Source organism: Cherax quadricarinatus, chromosome 68 (assembly GCF_038502225.1).
Source record: "Cherax quadricarinatus isolate ZL_2023a chromosome 68, ASM3850222v1, whole genome shotgun sequence".
NCBI lineage: Eukaryota > Metazoa > Arthropoda > Malacostraca > Decapoda > Parastacidae > Cherax > Cherax quadricarinatus.
The window spans coordinates 8,258,996-8,272,953 of record NC_091359.1 but is presented as its reverse complement, the minus strand read 5'-3'; the positions used below and the strand labels follow the sequence as shown (position 1 = coordinate 8,272,953).

Here is a 13,958-nt window from a genome sequence, read left to right as displayed (position 1 = left end):
CCCGTCTGGCACGTCCCTCTCTGACACCCCCGCCTAGAACTCCCCTCTCTGGCACCCTGCCTGGCACTCCCCTCTCTGGCATTCCCGTCTGGTACTCCCTTCTCTGGCACCCCCGTCTGACACTCCCCGTCTGGCACTCCCCTCTCTGGTAATCCCCGCCTTGCATTTCCCTCTGGTACCCCTGGCCTGGCACTCCCCCTCTGACACTCAGCCTGGCACTCTTATGGCACGTCCCGTCTGGCACACCCTTCTCTAGCACCCCCTGCAGCTCCTCTCTGGTACCCCACCTGGCATTCCCCTCTGTGGTATCCCACCTGGCACTCATCTCTTTGGCACCCCCGCCTGGCACTCCCCTCTCTGGCATCCCACCTGGCAGTCCCCTCTCCAGTACCCCACCTGACACTCCCCTCTTTGGAACCCCCGCCTGGTACTCCCCTCTGGTACCCCCACCTGGCACCCCCGCCTGACACTCCCCTCTGGCAGCCCAACCTGACACCCCCACCAGGCACCCCCACCTGGCACTCCCCTCTGGCACCCCCGCCTGGCACTCCCCTCTGGCACCCCTGCCAGACACCCCACCTGGCACCCCCGCCTGACACCCCACTTGGCACTCCCACCTAACACCTCCCTCTCTAATTATAATTAATAATTTCCACTCAATACTTTACCCAGAGTTTCGAGCAGTCATCAACATCAGTTTCTTTCCGTTTCAACCCTATCTACTGCACGAGGCGGGAGGCTGGGCAGTAGTTTACCTGCAAACAATAAAAATACTTTATGAGAATCTGGACTAAAGTAAACTCAGTGTACATATCTATATTTAGTTGGATTAGGCTAAATTAAATTACGCTTGTTATAAATTTGGGTAAGTTTTCTAAGGTTCTTTTGGTACAAAATTATTAAGTTTTACATTAACACAAATGAAAAAAATATATATGTAAACTGAAGATTGAGACACTTATGCACCATATGGGAATCTTTATTTAGGAAACGTTTCGCCACACAGTAGCTTCATTATGAAGAGGTTTCGGTCCACAATGAACCATTATGAAGAGGTTTCGGTCCATAATGAAACATTATGAAGAGGTTTCCGTCGGTAATGGAACGTTATCAAGATGTTTCAACCCCCAACGAACGTTATCAGTATGTTTCGGTTCCTAATGGACCATTATCAAGATGTTTCGGTCTGCTTTAGACATTCAAGATCCCCCTACTATACTGTATATTGTGATATATACACCAATTTGTGTATATATCAAAATATACATCAATCTATATATACATCACTGACTGGTGTATATATTTGTGTATAATAATGTAAATAAATGCTTTACAAAACCGACAACATTTGAGTATTTTTGTGGAAACGTTTCGCCACACAGTGGCTTCTTCAGTCCAATGCAGAAAAAAGGTGGAATAAGAGTAGCAGTTTGAGGTAATCAGTCCCTCAGCCTTGAGTCGATCAATTTTGACAACTTTGTTTTAAAGGTTCTCATTATCCATCCTATCATTTTCCTCGGAGATGTGATAGTGACACTGTTGCCGTGTTCCTCCCTTAAGTCAATGTGACCTGACCTGACTAGGTTGGGTGCATTGGCTTAAGCCGGTAGGAGACTTGGACCTGCCTCGCATGGGCCAGTAGGCCTTCTGCAGTGTCCCTTCGTTCTTATGTTCTTCTTATGTTCTTATGTTCTTGTGAGCCTTGAAGGTGAGATCCTCTGACACTGACACTCCTAAGTCCTTCACACTACTTTTCCACTCTATTGTGTAGTTAAGAGCACGTAGTATACTCCCTCCAATTTTCCATAATGGAGTAGTTGAAATCCGTTCTCACTGAACATTATAATGTTCTCCGTTACCCACTGCAAAACTTGGGATATATAAGCTTGGAAATTTACCGTGTCCTCAGTGGACGACGCACTCACGCTGATTCTAGTATAGTCTGCAAAAGATGACACGGTTTACATCTCTGTCTGTCTGATATGAGGATGAGGATGAGGATCAGGGTGCAGGCGAGTGCTGTGCCTTGTGAAACAGAGCTTTTCAATGTGGCAGACTCCGACTTAACTCTGTTTACCATATCTCTGTGCTCGATTGGTTAGAAAGTTGAAGATTCATGTGCCCACTTTTCCAGTTATTCCTTTATCAAGTATTTTGTGTGATATTACATCATGATCACACTTGTCGAAGGCTCTTGTAAAGTCTGTGTATACTACATCTGCATTGTGTTTGTCCTCCAGTGCATCCAAGACCATGTCATAGTGGTCCAGTAGTTGTGAGAGGCAGGAGCGACCATGCAAGACCATGTCATAGTGGTCCAGTAGGTGTGAGAGGCAGGAGCGACCATGCAAGACCATGTCATAGTGGTCCAGTAGTTGTGAGAGGCAGGAGCGACCATGCAAGACCATGTCATAGTGGTCCAGTAGTTGTGAGAGGCAGGAGCGACCATGCAAGACCATGTCATAGTGATCCAGTAGTTGTGAGAGGCAGGAGCGACCATGCAAGACCATGTCATAGTGGTCCAGTAGTTGTGAGAGGCAGGAGCGACCTGCTCTAAACTCATGTTGCCCTGGGTTGTGCAACTGTTGGGTATCCAAGTGGTTGATGATCTTGATTTTTAGAACCCTTCCAAAGATTTTTATGAAGCGGGACGCGAGTGCTATTGATCTATAATTCTTTGCTATTGCCTTGATGCCACCTTTGTGGAGTGGGGCTATATCTGCTGTTTTTAGTGGCTGGGGTGACCCCCGTGTCTAGGCTCCCTCTACAAAGAATACTAACAGCACGCGGAAGGTGTTTCTTGCAGTTTTTAATGAACACGGATTTTCTCGAGTCTGGGTCTGGGACTGAGAGCATGGGCATGTTGTCAATGGCTTTCTCAAAGTCCGGTGAGTTAGGGTTATGTTAGAAATTTGGCATACACTGACAAGGTTTTAAAGCTCATTCATGAAAAATTAATTTGTATTGTCGATCTTCAGACTGGTTAATGGCTCGCTAAACAAAGTCGTACTGAGACTTCAGTATCTCACTCATTTCTTTGTCACCTGTATAAGTTCCATCTTGTCTGAGCAATGGCCCGATACTAGATGTGGTTTTTGCCTTGTTTTTGGCATACGAAAATAAATATATTTGAGTTTCTATCTCATTAATGCGCTTAGCTCCTCCTGTCTCTCCTGGATCTTGTATGAATCATTTAACTTAAGCTCGATATTCTCCACTTCCCTCGTCAGTGTTTCCTTCTGTATTTCAAAAAATCTGGTCCCCTTGAGAAGCTCAGTGATTCTTCGCCTTCTCCAGTAGAGGGAGCATCTCTTTCCAGTTTACTTCTGGTAGCTACATTTTCCTGGCGAGCAAAACAGCACGAGCGCAAGATAAGTCGCTACGGAAGCAATTTTCCCGAAACAGACTAATAAAGATCAACAACAACAGGTACGGCCATTTTCCTGAGGGAAAAAACACCATTTAAGAGGGAAACATTTCAACGGTGCCAATTTCCTTAAATAGTATAGCCATCTTCCTGACAAAGCACACGAAGGGAAAAAAGATAGTTGACTACACCTTCAATTTTCCGTAATAAAAACTGCACTGGTACCCGACGTGTGGTTTATGAGGTGTCTGATGATAGGACAAAAATATTTCGGCCGCAGGACTAATTTTTGTTTTTTCAAAACTTCGAGTCAGAAATTATTGGTGGTAAAAGTTGTCAAAAGTGTGAGGTGATCAAGAGTGCTTTGGGGCAGGTGGCGGCCACAACTACTGAATGATTCAGTAAGTCTGAAACCTGTGGCTTGCTCTCTCTCTGCTGGCCCGGTCCACTACTGCTACTCTTGCTGGTGTTTCATTGTGTTACTGCTGCTGGTGGCCCGGTCCATTATTGTTCCTGCTGGTGGTGGTGGTGGTGGTCCAGTTCACGGTTACTGCTGTTGGTGGTCTAGTTCACTGTTCCTGGTGGCGGTGGTGGCCCCGGCTCATTGTTACTGCTCCTTCTGATAGTAACGTCGATTGTTACCGTTACTGGTCTGGTCCACTGTTACCGCTACTGGTCTGGTCCACTGTTACTGCTACTGGTCTGGTCCACTGTTACCGCTACTGGTCTGGTCCACTGTTACCGCTACTGGTCTGGTCCACTGCTACCGCTACTGGTCTGGTCCACTGTTACCGCTACTGGTCTGGTCCACTGTTACTGCTACTGGTCTGGTCCACTGTTACCGCTACTGGTCTGGTCCACTGTTACCGCTACTGGTCTGGTCCACTGTTACCGCTACTGGTCTGGTCCACTGCTACCGCTACTGGTCTGGTCCACTGTTACCGTTACTGGTCTGGTCCAGTTACCGCTACTGGTCTGGTCCACTGTTACCGCTACTGGTCTGGTCCACTGTTACCGCTACTGGTCTGGTCCACTGTTACCGCTACTGGCCTGGTCCACTGTTACCGCTACTGGTCTGGTCCACTGTTACTGCTGCTGGTCTGGTCCACTGTTACTGCTACTGGTCGGGTCCACTGTTACTGCTACTGGTCTGGTCCACTGTTACCGCTACTGGTCTGGTCCACTGTTACCGCTACTGGTCTGGTCCACTGTTACTGCTGCTGGTCTGGTCCACTGTTACCGCTACTGGTCGGGTCCACTGTTACTGCTACTGGTCTGGTCCACTGTTACTGCTACTGGTCTGATCCACTGTTACCGTTACTGGTCTGGTCCACTGTTACCGCTATTGGTCTGGTCCACTGTTACTGCTGCTGGTCTGGTCCACTGTTACCGCTACTGGTCGGGTCCACTGTTACTGCTACTGGTCTGGTCCACTGTTACTGCTACTGGTCTGATCCACTGTTACCGTTACTGGTCTGGTCCACTGTTACTGCTACTGGTCTAGTCCACTGTTACCGCTACTGGTCGGGTCCACTGTTACTGCTACTGGTCTGGTCCACTGTTACCGCTACTGGTCTGGTCCACTGTTACCGCTACTGGTCTGGTCCACTGTTACCGCTACTGGTCTGGTCCACTGTTACCGCTACTGGTCTGGTCCACTGTTACCGCTACTGGTCTGGTCCACTGTTACCGCTACTGGTCGGGTCCACTGTTACTGCTACTGGTCTGGTCCACTGTTACCGCTACTGGTCTGGTCCACTGTTACCGCTACTCGTCTGGTCCACTGTTACCGCTACTGGTCTGGTCCACTGTTACTGCTACTGGTCTGGTCCACTGTTACTGCTACTGGTCTGGTCCACTGTTACTGCTACGGGTCTGCTTCATTACTACCGTTCCCTGGTATAACCACCACACACCTGGTATAACCACACACACGTGGTATAACCACACACACACCTCGTATAACTATACACACACCTGGTATAACCACACACACCTGGTATAACCACGCACACACCTGGTATAACCCTAAACCTCTGGTATAACCACACAACTGGTATAACCACACACATGGTATAACCACACACCTGGTATAACCACACACCTGCTATAACCACACACACCTGGCATAACCACACACCTGGTATAACCACACACCTGGTATAACCACACACCTGGTATAACCACACACACCTGGTATAACCACACCTGGTATAACCACACACCTGCTATAACCACACACCTGCTATAACCACACACACCTGGTATAACCACACACCTGCTATAACCACACACCTGCTATAACCACACACACCTGGTATAACCACACACTTGGTATAACCACACAAATGCTATAACCACACACACCTGGTATAACCACACACCTGGTATAACCACACACCTGGTATAACCACACACCTGCTATAACCACACACACCTGGTATAACCACACACCTGGTATAACCACACACCTGCTATAACCACACACACTTGGTATAACCACACACCTGCTATAACCACACACACCTGGTATAACCACACACCTGGTATAACCACACACCTGGTATAACCACACACCTGGTATAGCCACACACCTGCTATAACCACACACACCTGCTATAACCACACACACCTGGTATAGCCACACACCTGCTATAACCACACACCTGCTATAACCACACACACCTGCTATAACCACACACACCTGCTATAACCACACACACCTGGTATAACCACACACCTGGTAAAACAACACACCCGGTATAACCACACACCTGGTATAACCACACACCTGATATAACCACACACCTGGTATAACCACACACCTGCTATAACCCCACACACCTGGTATAACCACACACACCTGGTATAACCACACACCTGGTATAACCACACACACCTGGTATAACCACACACCTGGCATAACCACACACCTGGTATAACCACACACCTGCTATAACCCCACACACCTGGTATAACTACACACACCTGCTATAACCACACACCTGGTATAACCCCACACCTAGTATAACCACACACCTGGTATAACCCCACACCTGCTATAACCACACACGCCTGGTATAACCACACACCTGCTATAACCACACACCTGGTATAACCACACACCTGGTATAACCACACACACCTGGTATAACCACACACCTGGTATAACCACACACCTGCTATAACCACACCTGGTATAACCACACACCTGGTATAACCACACACACCTGGTATAACCACACACACCTGCTATAACCACACACCTGCTATAACCACACACACCTGGTATAACTACACACCTGGTATAACCACACACCTGGTATAACCACACACCTGGTATAACCCCACACCTGGTATAACCACACCTGGTATAACCACACACCTGGTATAACCACACACACCTGGTATAACCCCACACCTGGTATAACCACACACCTGGTATAACCACACACACCTGGTATAACCACACACCTGGTATAACCACACACACCTGGTATAACCACACACCTGGTATGACCACACACCTGGTATAACCACACACACCTGGTATAACCACACATACCTGCTATAACCACACACACCTGGTATAACCACACACCTGGTATAACCACACACCTGGTATAACCACACACACCTGCTATAACCACACACACATCTGGTATAACCACACACCTGGTATAACCACACACATCTGGTATAACCACACACCTGGTATAACCACACACACCTGCTATAACCACACACCTGCTATAACCACACACACCTGGTATAACCACACACACCTGGTATAACCACACACCTGATAAAACCACACACCTGGTATAACCACACACACCTGGTATAACCACACACCTGGTATAACCACACACACCTAGTATAACCACACACCTGGTATAACCACACACACTTGGTATAACCACACACACATGGTATAACCACACACCTGGTATAACCACACATACCTGGTATAACCACACACCTGGTATAACCATACACACCTGGTATAACCACACACACCTGGATTAACCACACACACCTGCTATAACCACACACCTGCTATAACCACACACACCTGGTATAACCACACCTGGTATAACCACACACACCTGGTATAACCACACACCTGGTATAACCACACACCTGGTATAACCACACACACCTGGTATAACCACACCTGGTATAACCACACACCTGGTATAACCACACACACCTGGTATAACCACACACACCTGGTATAACCACACACACCTGGTATAACCACACACACCTGGTATAACCACACCTGGTATAACCACACACCTGGTATAACCACACACCTGGTATAACCACACACACCTGGTATAACCACACACACCTGTTATAACCACACACCTGATATAACCACACACACCTGGTATAACCACACACACCTGGTATAACCACACACCTGGTATAACCACACACACCTGGTATAACCACACACGTGGTATAACCACACACACCTGGTATAACCACACACACCTGGTATAACCACACACCTGGTATAACCACACACACCTGGTATAACCACACACCTGATATAACCACACACACCTGGTATAACCACACACACCTGGTATAACCACACACACCTGGTATAACCATACCTGGTATAACCACACACCTGGTATAACCACACACACCTGGTATAACCACACACACCTGGTATAACCACACACCTGATATAACCACACACACCTGGTTAACCACACACCTGGTATAACCACACACCTGGTATAACCACACACACCTGGTATAACCACACACCTGGTATAACCACACACACCTGGTATAACCACACACCTGGTATAACCACACACACCTGGTATAACCACACACCTGATATAACCACACACACCTGGTATAACCACACACACCTGGTATAACCACACCTGGTATAACCACACACCTGGTATAACCACACACCTGGTATAACCACACACACCTGGTATAACCACACCTGGTATAACCACACACCTGGTATAACCACACACCTGATATAACCACACACACCTGGTATAACCACACACACCTGGTATAACCACACACCTGGTATAACCACACACACCTGGTATAACCACACACCTGATATAACCACACACAACTGGTATAACCACACACACCTGGTATAACCACACACACCTGGTATAACCACACACCTGGTATAACCACACACACCTGGTATAACCACACACCTGGTATAACCACACACCTGGTATAACCACACACACCTGGTATAACCACACACCTGGTATAACCACACACACCTGGTATAACCACACACCTGGTATAACCACACACACCTGGTATAACCACACACACCTGGTATAACCACACACACCTGGTATAACCACACACCTGATATAACCACGTCAATAAGGACTATGTTCGTCTTTAAAAAGAACTTTCTTATTCCTTAGTGAATAATTGATAAAACAGAATTATTAAACCAATGACAGATAAAACAACGTAAACCAGGTCCATTAGAGAGAGAGAGAGAGAGAGAGAGAGAGAGAGAGAGAGAGAGAGAGAGAGAGAGAGAGAGAGAGAGAGAGAGAGAGAGAGAGAGAGAGAGAGAGAGAGAGAGAAATTTGGACATAATGGTGACACCAGTGCTAACATTGTGACACGAGTGAAAACATGGTGACACCAGTGCCAACCATAGTGACATACCGGTGACAACCATGGTGACACCAGTGCCAACTTGGTGATACCAGTACCAACATGGTGACACCAGTGCCAACATGGTGACACCGGTGCCAACCATAGTGACATACCGGTGACAACCATGGTGACACCAGTGCCAACTTGGTGATACCAGTACCAACATGGTGACACCAGTGCCAACATTGTGACACCGGTGCCAACCATAGTGACATACCGGTGACAACCATGGTGACACCAGTGCCAACATGGTGATACCAGTACCAACATGGTGACACCAGTGCCAACATGGTGACACCAGTACCAACATGGTGACACCAGTGCCAACATGGTGACACCAGTGCCAACATGGTGACACCAGTACCAACATGGTGACACCAGTGCCAACATGGTGACACCAGTACCAACATGGTGACACCAGTGCCAACATGGTGACACCAGTGCCAACATGGTGACACCAGTACCAACATGGTGATACCAGTACCAACATGGTGACACCAGCGCCAACATGGTGACACCAGTACCAACATGGTGACACCAGTGCCAACATGGTGAAACCAGTGCTAACATGACACCAGTGCCATGCGAACAGAAAACGTGAACCAACCTAGAGTAGGAATGTAACTAAGTCACATAATCACTGTTTAAGACTCTTTAAACAGTCACCCGTTTGACTGTCTTGACAACAATGATATATTTTATTAAGTGGACGGGATAGAAATTATAATTCCCGTGTCACTGTAGATTCTAAATTAATGAGAACAGCACAAGGTGACATTACGGAGAGAGGAAACCTGATGGACGTATTTGGGGCTCAACGCCCCCGCGGCCCGGTCCCAGACAAGGCCGTTTCCACAGAGAATTGAACAAACTGCGAAGGTGGAGAAGAGTTCAACTCCATGGAGCTGAGAGCAAAGCACTACACAAAGAAACTTGAGTGACTTCCCAACGTAGCAGCACTAGGAGAGAGGAAACACAATACTGGCATACAAAATAGTCCAAGGAGCAGATAATGTGGATGGTGACTGGGTGTTTGAAGACGAAGGTAACGACGGTCACCTCAGTCTGAAAAAGTTTCGCCAACAAGGGACTGATTACCTTAAATTTCCTCTTCACATTTTCCCACCGTTTTCCTCTGTACTATAACGACAACCGCAAGACAACGAACTGTTGCTACGATAAAGATGTCTAAAGTGTGGCGAAATAAGTGGAACGTAAGTACACACACACACACACACACACACACACACACACACACACACACACACACACACACACACACACACACACACACACACACACACACACACACACGAGACAAACAAACATACCTCACAAACACACCTCGCAATATCCGGCTTCATTTCATCCGGAATTTTTTTCAGTCCAACATAAAATTTACGCAAACATAATACCACTGCAGGACAAATACACAGTTGTTTAACTCAGTAGATTTATCTACCTCTACTTGTTCATTTGTTTGAAATCTGACATGACTTTTAAGGTGGTAGAATATATCTCACAACATTATATATATATATATATATATATATATATATATATATATATATATATATATATATATATATATATATATATATATATATATATATACACACACACACACACATACAAGTCCAGACTGCTTACTCTGCCGGATATGACATTTTTACCGGCTGGCTGACACTGCAAAGATCCGGATAGCATATATACCCTGGCTCCTCTGGTGTTAGGACGAGGTGCCAGGATACTCTCTCTCTCTCTCTCTCTCTCACACATTTTTTCTCACTATCACTCTTGTTCCAGCTATACCAATCTTCATTCAAGCTGTACGACCCCTCATTCAAGCTGTACCGACCCTCCTTCAAGCTGTACGACCCCTCATTCAAGCTGTACAGATCCTCAGTCAAGCTGTACCGACCCTCATTCAAGCTGTACGACCCCTCATTCAAGCTGTACCGACCCTCCTTCAAGCTGTACGACCCCTCATTCAAGCTGTACAGATCCTCATTCAAGCTTTACCGACCCTCATTCAAGCTGTACCGACCCTCATTCAAGCTGTACCGACCCCTCATTCAAGCTGTACGACCCCTATTTAAGTTGTACTGACCCTCATTCAAGCTGTACGACCGCTATTTAAGCTGTACCGACCCTCATTCAAGCTGTACCGACCCCTCATTCAAGCTGTACCGACCCTCATTCAAGCTGTACCGACCCTCATTCAAGCTGTACCGACCCCTCATTCAAGCTGTACGACCCCTATTTAAGCTGTACCGACCCTCATTCAAGCTGTACGACCGCTATTTAAGCTGTACCGACCCTCATTCAAGCTGTACCGACCCCTCATTCAAGCTGTACCGACCCCTCATTCAAGCTGTACCGACCCTCATTTCAGCTATACCAACCCTCATTCCAGCTGTACCCTCATTCCAGCTGTACCCTCATTCCAGCTGTACCGACCCTCATTCCAGCTGTACCAACCCTCATTCCAGCTGTACGAACACCCATTCCAGCTGTACCAACCTTCATTCCAGCTGTACTGACCCTCATTCCAGCTGTACCAACCTTCATTCCAGCTGTACCAACCCTCATTCCAGCTGTACGAACCCTCATTCCAGCTGTAACAACCTTCATTCAAGCTGTACTGACCCTCATTCCAGCTGTACCAACCTTCATTCCAGCTGTACCAACCCTCATTCCAGCTGTACGAACCCTCATTCCAGCTGTACCAACCTTCATTCCAGCTGTACCAACCTTCATTCCAGCTGTACCAACCTTCATTCCAGCTGTATTGACCCTCATTACAGCTGTACCAACCTTCATTCCAGCTGTACCAACCCTCATTCCAGCTGTACGAACACCCATTCCAGCTGTACCAACCTTCATTCCAGCTGTACTGACCCTCATTCCAGCTGTACCAACCTTCATTCCAGCTGTACCAACCTTCATTCCAGCTGTACCTTCATTCCAGCTGTACCAACCTTCATTCCAGCTGTACTGACCCTCATTCCAGCTGTACCAACCTTCATTCCAGCTGTACCTTCATTCCAGCTGTACCAACCTTCATTCCAGCTGTACTGACCCTCATTCCAGCTGTACCAACCTTCATTCCAGCTGTACTGACCCTCATTCCAGCTATACCAACCCTCATTCCAGCTGTACTGACCCTCATTCCAGCTGTACCAACCCTCATTCCAGCTGTACTGACCCTCATTCCAGCTGTACTGACCCTCATTCCAGCTGTACCTTCATTCCAGCTGTACCAACCCTCATTCCAGCTGTACTGACCCTCATTCCAGCTGTAACAACCTTCATTCCAGCTGTACCAACCTTCATTCCAGCTGTACCAACCTTCATTCCAGCTGTACTGACCCTCATTCCAGCTGTACCAACCTTCATTCCAGCTGTACCAACCTTCATTCCAGCTGTACCAACCTTCATTCCAGCTGTACCAACCCTCATTCCAGCTGTACCAACCTTCATTCCAGCTGTACTGACCCTCATTCCAGCTGTTCCAACCCTCACTCCAGCTGTACCAACCTTCATTCCAGCTGTACCAACCTTCATTCCAGCTGTACCAACCTTCATTCCAGCTGTACCAGCCTTCATTCCAGCTGTACCAACCTTCATTCCAGCTGTACCTACCATAACTCGAGCAGCTAACGGGCCACAGAAAACCTGCATTAACCGATCGATAAAGAAAAAACAGAAACCAATCTTTGCCCTATCTACTAGGGCATTACTCAGGTGTTTTCGTAATTTTTGGACTTAAACTCAAAAATTATCGTTAAGTGTAAACTGCGAAGACTTAATATTCAATACTCTTGTTTATGTTAATGAAAAGGTGATGGTGAGGGATTTAACGAGATTAAACGGGGTTGATGCGGGATTTAACGGGATTGATGCGAGATTTAATGGTACTGATACGGAAATTAAAGGGATTCGGAATTTAATGGTATTGATGAGGGATTTAACGGGATTGGTGCGGGATTTAATGGTATTGATACGGAAGTTAAAGGGATTCGCGATTAAACGGGACTGATGCGGGATTTAACGGGATTGATGCGAGATTTAATAGTATTAATACGGAATTTAAAGGGATTCGGGATTTAATGGTATTGATTCGGGATTTAACGGGATTGGTGCGGGATTTAATGGTATTGATACAGAATTTAAAGGGATTCGGGATTAAACGGGATTGATGCGGGATTTAACGGGATTGGTGCGGAATTTAATGCTATTGATGCGGAATTTAATGGTAATGATGCGGGATTTAACGGGACTGAAGCAGGATTTAATGAAATTAATGCGGGATCCAACGGGATTGGTATGGTATTTAACAGATTGGTGCGGGATTTAACGGGATTCACGAGGGATTTAATGGGATTGATACGGTATTTAACGGGACTGATAAGGGATTTATATGGACTGAAGTGCAATTTAAAGGCATTATTGGGGGATTTAATGGCACTGATGTGAGATTTAATGGTGTTTATGTGGTATTTAAGTTGGATTTAACCCCATACCCTCTCATACACACAATACTCCCCTCCTACCCCGTGTCTCCCTCGTACTCCTTCATACGTCCCTAATACACTCATACACCCTTATACACCTCATACACTCTCATACACCTACTTCCTCATACACCATTATACACGTCATACTTCCTCATACACCCTTATACATCTCATACTTCATACACCCTCATACACCTCATACACTCTCATACACCCTTATACACCTCATACTTCCTCATACACCCCAACATTCTCCTTGCAGACGTTTTCTCTATTACGAAGGTGAGTGAAGCCTCGTCAAGGGTGCCAGGAACCCCCTTAAAAACTGACCTGTTAAGGGAGTAAGGGGAGAAGGGGAGGGGAAGCGGTAGGGAGGGGAAAGGGAG

General features: G+C 46.7%; 1 long non-coding RNA gene across 1 annotated transcript in view; it reads right to left on the bottom strand.

The window, feature by feature from the left end:
* Positions 1 to 616: 616 nt before the first annotated feature.
* LOC128697768 (uncharacterized) overlaps positions 617 to 13,958 on the bottom strand; it is a 102,474-nt gene continuing 89,132 nt past the window's right edge. The window contains exon 3 of the long non-coding RNA XR_008408352.2: positions 617 to 755. This is a non-coding gene — a long non-coding RNA (uncharacterized lncRNA). The remainder of the gene's footprint in view (positions 756 to 13,958) is intronic.